Genomic DNA, 10,224 nt, shown 5'->3' with positions numbered 1-10,224 from the left:
AACACATTTTGATGACTACCAAAAACATTAACCGAGCTGTTAAAATACAACATCGAATCAAAAAACTATCTACCGAAAATATATCTACAGTAAACGTCAGAACAAAACCAAACCCTTGCCAACCCTTCACAGCGACACTAAAAATATTAACGAATGAAATGCTAAAAGTTTTCGTCGCGACAGTCACATCCAACATGGCGGCCGACGCGTCGTCCCGTTCGGGGTTCACGCGACGTGTCCGATAGCTATTGTGTCGGATGTTTCATGAACGAACGTATTTTAGTCACTGTCTGTTATTTTAGCAGTCGTGACGTTTATGTGAATGGGAGAATGCTGAAAGAGATTCGCGGCATTCGATGTTGTGTTAATGTTAAAGTTCATATGTTTTTGGTTGTGTGATAAATACAGCAGAATTTTTATTAACTTTGCGTTACACGATATATACGATTTTAAATACCCTGACCACTTCCGTAAACTCCAGCGTTATAGGTAAAACAAAACTTTTTCTACGATAAAGTATAAAATAGATAAAGAACAAGTGATCTTGACAATAGAGATTCTTTTACAAGTTATTTAAACAAGCTATTTCAGTTTATCGGTACCAAACACAATAGATTTTATTCTACAACAAAAAGATATAGAAGCGACTCCGTCGTTCAAATATTCTATTATTATGTAAAACCGAGTAGCCGCCGTCCTCCGCAAATATAATAAAATCATTAAGTGATGTTAATTCGCTTAGTGACCGCGGTAAATATGATGAAAATATGCAAATGTCCAAACTTGCTGGGTTGCTCTAGTTAAAATAAAATATGTGACTGACCTGGCTGGACTTTCTCTCAAAGAATGAGAGTACACTACCTGACAGAACAAATGGGTGAAAATGTTAAAAAATAATCTTTTTTTTAATCCTGTTTAGGATTAAGAATGTAAATTCGGACGACTGTGAAAATTCCGTACTGATAAGATAAAGAATTACCGAATCTTCCAAAAATATGGTCACCCATCGAATTGAATATCGCAATTATTGCTATTAGTTGTTGTTGCAGAAACAGAAATGTATCATACGTGAAACTTTTAACTGTGACGCTGCCATGTTTCACGAGAAACAGACTCGTGACGAACAGATGGATGGACAGCAGTGCCTCAGTAATATAGTATGAACCATAAAAATGACCATATATTGTACGTCATAAATACTGACAACTTCGACATTTATTATAGCAAAGTAGGTAAAAAAGTAAACAACCCCAATCACTTAACGAAGCACATTTACTAAATTAAAGATTTTAATTTTTGGAAACACATTGCTACAATGAGTGCTGCCAATTACGTCACTCAAATACGATGGGCCGATCCCGAATGAATGAAATCTGTTTATTGGGAGCAATTGGATAGTCTTTTGTATTTGCCAAATTTTGTATCAAGTAAAATCCCTTTAATATTTATTGTAATTTCAGCGATCAAACTGACTTTATTTGGTAAAAAAATAAAAAATTAAAATTTCAATTCAATTTGCAAAGTCATTTAGTGTAGTAAACCGATATTTTCGTAGTCAGAACACTTATAACGTAGATTTGTCGAATAACGCGCATTTTTCTGCCCTTGCATTTAGCTAAAATTTTTAAACAATAATCTACTGAAAATATTATAAACGTGGAGGTTTTTATGAATGGATGTTTGTTCCTCTTTCACGCTAAAACCACTTAACGGATTTAGACAAAACACAATATTCGATTATAGCCAAGACCAAACACATTTTAGATTTTAGTAGACACATTTGTTTTCCCGTGTGATTATTTTCGACTTGCAGCGGGCGGGCCCGCGGGCCACAGCTAGCCCAATGTATAAATAAAAATATATTTCTCATAACTTTACCACGCCTTTAATAAAGAAGTTATTGCCGTTAAATTCCCTGTACCCGATATAAAAGAAGACTTATTTCCCTAATACATCGGTTCAGCGGACGTAACACTTAAATATAATGTCACGAGACTTCGTATTTATGATATGTGAGACGTCACAGCACATGTTTCATGTTCATACTTTTATCGTCGAACCTCTTTGTGGAAATTATTTTTGAGCAATAACTTTAAGTCACTCAGCTCACAGCGTAAACTTTTAAGTACTAGGAACTATCTTCATATCTTCGTTTATGACATGGTCAGGCTAGACGTAATTCCCATTGCAATTAAATACTCCTTATTGGGTACACGCCTAACAAAATGTTCAAAAAAACTGACCGGTCCCTTTTAGCCGCTTTCGAATAAAAATGCAAATGTTCCTTTTGCGTAGTCCTACGGTATTGTAATTGCAAAAAAAAGAACTTTCCCAAAAGGCTACTATGTTGGCCATGGTAGACACAGATGCTTATATACTACCCAGTTTTGCATCACAAACGTGTTGACGTCCAATTTATTTTAACTAAGGTCTGTGCTAGCGCAACCAACTTTTTCGTTCACAGTTTTTGTGTTGATTTGCATATTTTCACTTTAATGAAAGTTGGGAGTTCTATAACGTATGTAAATACATTAATATTTATAGTTGATTACAATACAGAGCCTTTGGGACAGTCCCCGTACAAAGCACTCCTTTGAAACGATTTGAGTTTATAATTAAGTTAGAATTTGATGATTTGCATACGAGTGGTACAAACAAAATATGAATTGTGAGTAGATTAAATGAATAAATGCGTTTGATTAACGTGTCATGGTTGGTATAAGCAATGCAGTATACCTAAGTTATAAGGGATATGATAGAATCATAATTTATTGCCAGTGACGATACCTCATTACAAGCATTAGTAGGTAATACAAAGTAACACCTATAGTTAAGGGTTTAATGACATTTTGCCATTGGCAGTCGTAATGTGGACATGGGAGGTAATAATAATTATTAAAGATGAGGAACATGAGTCAAAGTACTATTAACACCAAACGGGCAACAGAAAGGTTGACCAGAATTTAGTATTTAAGTGACATACAAAATCTTTTCGGAATTTTATCCTTTAGAATAACGCTCTCTACAATAAAATAGCAACATATTTCCATAACGTTCCATTGAATTTATTCTAAACATTTAACGAGAATTCTCTCAAACACAACAAAGTGCTTTAAACGAAACAAATAAAACGAATCCATTTAATTGTGAATGTCCAAAAAGTTCGCTACATTTCCTGAAAACTCGGGCCTTTACGACTATTGAAATTTTCGGGGATTACGCTATGAAAGAGTTTAAAAGAAGTCAAAATCTGAAACAAGACTGATAAATGATAAAAGGGTTTGGAGTAAAACATTTCTATGTAATCTTTAATGAGAAGGAAAATGTATATTAACAGTGGTTTAAAGAGTTTGTTTTGATTTAACATTTTCTTTTTAATATTTTTGGATCGTAGATCGTTTGTGGAGTTTGTTGCTTCCACTCTTCTGCTGTTTTATTCTTTACTAGCTATGGCACGCGACTTTGTCTGCATGTTTATGAGCATATACGTTAGGAATTTAGAAATCGAATTAATAGTTTTAGAGTCCACGTCCACTTCATTTCTGCTATGCTCTTATGAATCACAGCGTGATGATTAATAATAAATCCTCTATCGTGCCTCAATAAATGGGGTCACATATTTTTGTCTTGTATAACAATATTAAAAAAAAAATCTAAGTCATCCCGTCGTCATCTGAATACACGATGAATTAAAGCTCTCCAATTATTCAAGGTACTTATAGGGCCAGTCATATCTTCAAAATTAGCGATATGGCTCAAGAAACCTCATCTTTAGAGAGTATCACATAAGTAGACAAATTCAGCCGTTTTTTTCGTCAAAAATTTTCATTTCATTTATAGCCGAGTGGAGCCCACAAACGACTGGAGATTTTTTTTTTTGGCTTTTTGTAAAATTGCCCACGTTCACTTAAAGATATTAAAGAAAGAGACAAAAGCAAATGTAAGTTAATCGGGGAAGGTACCCGTTCTATTTATTTGTGTTATTTGAATTTTCCAACCATTCCGCGGTTTTTCTATTAATTATCTTTAGCTTTGATATAAGCTTGGATTTAAGGTTTTAAGTGTCTCTTGATTTTGGTATTTGTGTTATATACCCAAACATAACCTTTTTACTAAATGTAAATCAGCGCATTCAGATTTTGATGTCTTCTATATCTTTCTCTGGCCAAAATATTGGTTTAATCGCATCTTACAAAAAAAAACTTGACATAAATGTAGACTGATCATCCAAATGATCCAAAATTCTTAGTACTGAAAGTCAGCTTAACAAAATAATTTAATTACCAAACAAGAGTACTCATGTGTAAAATTTAACTTTTACCGTAATACGCTAACAAAACAACAGATCCAACAGACAAACATTAGCACAACCTTCAAATAAAAATATATCAACTAGGTTCATACGATGATACAGATTTCAGATTTAATTTTCCACTTTGTAGATTAACAGTAAATAATAATTTTGACGCTTCAAACAATTTGAGTACACAACGTGGATAAATTTTCAATTACAACGGTAGGGATAATGAATGCTGGGACAAAATTGTATCAATATTAAAATGATGTCAACATTGAACACAAACAGAATTATATTGGGTAGTCTGTTGTATTGATAAATAACTATTATTTGAATGTCGTGCTAGTTTTTGTTAAGAAACTCGTGTTTGGTTGCGATTTGCATGTATGTAGTTCATAAAGCCTTTTTATGTACGAGGTACCTACAGGTCCGACCTAAACACAGGCAAGTATTAATATAGCTTCTTGTTAGACATATAACCTTATTAGCTCGTATTACTAAAGGCAGGCTAAAGATCATGAAAAACCTAAATATTCCCATTTACGTATGTACGCGAGAGATTTCTCAATGCAAAATTAAAAAGCTTGTTCTATAAGTATCTGAAGTCTGTATAAAAAATGCAATAAAGTACAGTGAATAATGTAAAAATCAAAGATTCTCACAGATTCTCACTCAAGATGAATCCCGATCTAGAATTTAAATTAAATTCAACACAAAACGACGAACACAATTTTGAAACAAAATGAGTATTTATTTCTTCGCAGCAACGTCTAGTGTTTTAAAAACTTATTTGCTTTTCAAGTGCTTAGATTCAAAGACCGGCTAGATTACCAAAGTCCAAAGGAAAACGCTATTTACCTTCTGTAAGTAGAGATCGCCTTTGTCTATTGTGACGACGATTTCAAATAGAAAAGCCTTTTATCAAATTACTTCGACCACGATCTGTTTTTGTATTATTTGCGATGCCTAAGGACAATACATCTATTACAAAATCTTTGCTTTGTTGTTTTTTGTTTCTCTTGGGATTTTTCGGCTTTTGGACCGTAACAAACGTATGCAAATTTTATCCTACAAAACGTATAGGACAGTTGCCTACGTCAATATACAGCTGGGCTGTTGGTCTAGTGGCTAACACAGTCTTGACTGCTATACCGGAGGTCGTTCATTCCTACCCAGGACAAATGTTTGTGTGATTAGCACGATCATTTGTTCTCTGTATGGGTGCTATTTATACAAAATATGTGTGTGTTTAGAAATATGTTAGTAAGTTTATCAGTTGTCTAGTACTCGTAATACAAGCTATACTTAGTTTGAAACTAGATGGCGTTGTAGGAAAGTTGTGTAATATAAAAATAATGGGAGATACGAGAGAAGATTCCAATAAACATTCCCTTTAATCGCAAATCGTATTAAAAGAGCAGAATGTTCGGATATTCAACTTAATACAAAGCAATCCTATTACTTTACACAATTTTCGATTTCCAACTGAACTTCAATGCAAACTCAATTTAAGGCTATCAATGGAGTTCAGTTCGGCAGCTGACGAGAGGCCCGGATGCGGGCGCGTGTAAACGTTCATTACACGGTGATATGACGTCATTCAAACGGTGCAATTGACAGCCAACCGGATTAAGGTGCAGCATTTGGAGATACCAACAATAGAACAGAATAAAAATATTCTCAAAGATTTTAAAATTGAGGCTATTGAAAATAGGGAATTTAAATTATAGGCTTCTAATTTTATATGGCTCTAGTAATAGTTTTGTAAGTGATACGTAATCATTTTAAACAACCCATATTTGCATGTCTTATAATAGACAAAACCTACCTGTACCTATTTGTAAGATCTGTATTTTTTCTACCTATGCTTTACAAAAATAATGGTTAGATTTGATCTCGTTTAGGAATAAAAAAAACAGCATCTTATTTGTGGGCCTGACATACATAAATTGACAACAAATGGATAGTGCACGGAGAAATGTAACTCGTTTAAAAGTGCAGAATTTTTAAAGTATCGAATCATTTAAAATTTGAATTCTGGCCGTTTAAAAAGGTAGCACTGAAAACTTGACAGTTGGCGATAGATTTAAATTTAGAAGAATGAGAATCACGTGGTGTAATTTACTATTCAGAGTGACGCTAATTGGCAGATGTCGTGGCCCGTGACTTAATTCTCGGTTTGAATTTAGAACATTTGGAACAGAAAAATAAAAGACTATCAGCCTATTTAGAAGTAGGTTAAACAAAGCTAACCTTCGTATGCTGAAAGGCCGATCAGAACAAAAATAGGTAATCGAATGTCTGAGCTTATGTTTATGCTGAGATTTTTGTAACTTTATTTGAATTCGATTTGAATTACTTATATTTACTTTTCTAATTTAATAATGTAATAATGTGTTATAATATTAATCTATAATATTATTTCTAAATTGAAAATAAATAATTCTGTTATAAATATTTTCCGGACATTATAGTGCTGAGCAGGTATGAAGTGCTTCTATAAGTAGTCAGAGGTTTAGACTTAAGTTCACAATGCATTTTTATTTTAAAAGTAGCAGTGTTATAACCCTGGACGAGCCAAATAAATAAATAAATAACTTTTATTCAAATAATGACACACAGAAGCAAATTGATTGCTTTATAAAAAAAAGAAAAACATATAATTTTGTATCGACAAAAACCATTAACGAGCACAAGAATTTAATTCAAGAACCTAACGTGATTAAAATATAATTTCTCCTTCGTATCTCCCATATCAGTGCCAGGTGATTCAATTAAAACAGTGCACGGAAACGAACATGCGATCGTCATAGCAGTGTCCAATCAAACAAGCGTTCATTTAGTATTGTCCGTGTTTGTGTTCCACGTGGCTACCCCCTGATTGATGCCACCTATGTGACTTTATGATAGCTTCGCTACGAATTATGAATTGTAACGAACTATTGTTTAATACTCGTATATTGTTAGTGTAACCGCTGTTTGTAAATACAAATTGTTGCTATTGTTTGTAATAAACAAATGGTAATAATTATTGTTATTACTGTTGTTGTTTTAATTTGTGTTAAAATTTGTATCGTGTACTCTTTATTTTAATGTTTTCAATATTTTCATTAATTAACTAAAATCAATTTGACTGAAAACATCAGGTTTAATTCGAACACGAGTTTTTTTCGTAAAAATAATAGAAACACAAACATTAGAAATTAATAATAAGAATACAGAGAACAAAATCGAATAAAAGAAATCGGAAAATTGAAAATACGCGTGAATAAAAAATATAATTGGCATTAAAAACCTAACTCAAAATAACAAAAGAATTAAACAACGAAACAGTCAAAATCACTTCAGCCAATCTTAAAGCCATAACAACGGAACATGACAGATGACGTCACAACTCTTCGTCCAATCAAATACGGGCACTGACTTACTATTGTTGAAGTATGTGTGTGTGCCCTGTCCATACAATATGGATTGGTAGTGCGCTTTTGAAAGGGCATCAAAGGGAGTCGCTATTCAAATCGATCACACCTGTACATAGCGCAAGCTTTTCTAGAGTTGTTTATTTCGTTCATGGTGGATACGCGATTAGGCTTTTGTGCTGGTTTGTTATATAGTACCCTTTGCTCCTTGTATACCGATTATATACTCATAGTTTGTTTATTATTTTTGACATACGTAAAGACACTATTTTGTTTTAACGATTAAAAGTCTAATCGTTTATTTTTCATTTATTTATTAAATCTTAAAAATTCATTTCAATTTGTGATTTAAGGAACAAAATTTTACAATGAGATTTCAATAGCAAACAAATGAGTTTATCTTATCTCTTTTAATTAAAACGTATTACCTACTATTTTATTTTTGTGGTAAGAATTATTTTATTCTATGATAACCAGCGTATTGTTTTAAAGTTAAATATAAATCTGGAAACTAACTATTGAATTTTAAAGTTAAAGTTTAATTAAACAAAAACAAAGTTACTATGAAAAACCGTGTTACCCGAAATCAGTTAAATCAATTAGGTACAAAACTCTCACAAATAAAACAATGTTTCAAAATTAATCAAATTTCGTTTGAAATACATTTCAGCGAGATCTGAATAACTTGTTTCAAAATAGATTCTAGCAGACAGATTAATGGACTCGAAGATCTATTTAGGCTGTGCCAACAGACTGAAGTTATTAACATTACTGCCATTTGTCTAACTTTGAACTTAAAATAATCAATACTGCTAAACGTATATGTAATATGTTAAACAAGACGTAATGAAATGAATAGAGCTAGCATCAATTTATTTTTGTATTTAATTGCAGATATCCGATTTTTGCGTATTATAATAAAGACTTAAACCTCTCCGCGAAAATACTTGTAAAATAAGACAGGATTAAGAAATTAACGCACTTGATATATTTTGCTTCTATAGTATTTATTTATTTATTTAACAACCATAGCATTTAAAAAATATGTTTAAATGTTTCACTGCTGGGCACATATGTACCTTTGCCTATAATTGAGCCTAAGGTTTGAGGGTAGATGATTATTAATACATGATTTTGCAATCTATACTATACTAGCTGTTTCCCGCGACTTCGTCCCCGTGAGTAGAAGATATAAGTTATGATTTATACCTGCCCTGTTTTTTTCACATTTTCCATGTGTTGTATCTTCACATTGTATCGTCGCTCCTATTAGTCGCAGCGTGATGGTTTATAGCTTAAAACCTTCCTCAATTAATGGTCTATTCAACACAAAAATATTTTTTCAATTTGGACCAGTAGTTTCTGAGATTCGCGAGTTCAAACAAACGAACAAACTCTTCAGCTTTATATATTAGTATAGATAATATATTTTATATCTGTGTTCGTTAACAATAATAGCAGAAGTAATGATGTTTTTACGTAAATGATTGTTATGTAGCCATAACATGTTACCTTAACTTATAAAATCTAATTATTTACTTACACAAGAGCCATCTGCTGTCCTTGTAATGAGAACATTACAAGTTACATTATAGTACTTTTATCATTACAACCTACTTCTAGGCGAGGCTTTAGTAAACCTAAAGTCGTAAAGTCTGCTGCAAAGTGAGTCCGTAAATAGGCTTACCTATTGAAATACTTTTCGCGCATCAAACAGTAAAACAAAATGTCCCATAAATTGATCTTCAACTGTCTTCCAAGCGATGAAAAAAATATTTAGAAAAAAATGCATATATAAAACCTTCCTCCTTATATTTTTATAGATTCTACAATATTTCTGATAACACATACGTACAATAGCATGATTGTAGGACCGAAAAAGGTAAAGAAAACATCATAAAGATACCTGATATTTGTTGTTTAAAACACTGATACAAGGGGATCGGTCAATGGTTTTTGATAAGGCCTTCATACTAAAATAATTTTTAAAAGTTAATGGCTAGAGTAAGTAAAATTGACAGGCGGTCTTAAAAAAATAAACTCGTACCTGCATTAGGGAGAGTGGAAACCAATCCCAAAACAGTTTATGGACAGGCTAGGTATAAGAATTTAAGTACTGGGCTATGATTAAGGGCGGTCTCCTCTAATCCCATAGTAAATTGCCTAATAAATATTCATAGTATTTATAAAAGGCCGAGCGTGACTATGAAATTATAAATTTATGGCGACGTTAACTAATTTAAATCGATTTGTATCGTTTGCAAAATTGGAATTTTGACGGTCGGTGTAATTAAATTAATATTTAATTTGATAATATTAAGTTTTGGGGAAGGATTGACGGGTCGGGGTGCGCTGGCACGTATAGTTACTCTGAGATTTTCGATGTTTCAGTTAATTAGTTTTGAAGTCTGTAGCGTATTTTGTAATGAATTTTGGTAGTTAATCGTTTAAGCGTAGACACGTGTTTAGGATTTTCTTAACTATAAAACTATTGACGAATTTAAATGT

This window comes from Trichoplusia ni, chromosome 19 (genome assembly GCF_003590095.1).
Source record: "Trichoplusia ni isolate ovarian cell line Hi5 chromosome 19, tn1, whole genome shotgun sequence".
NCBI lineage: Eukaryota > Metazoa > Arthropoda > Insecta > Lepidoptera > Noctuidae > Trichoplusia > Trichoplusia ni.
The sequence above is the reverse complement of the archived record's forward strand: the minus strand, read 5'-3'. Positions refer to the sequence as shown.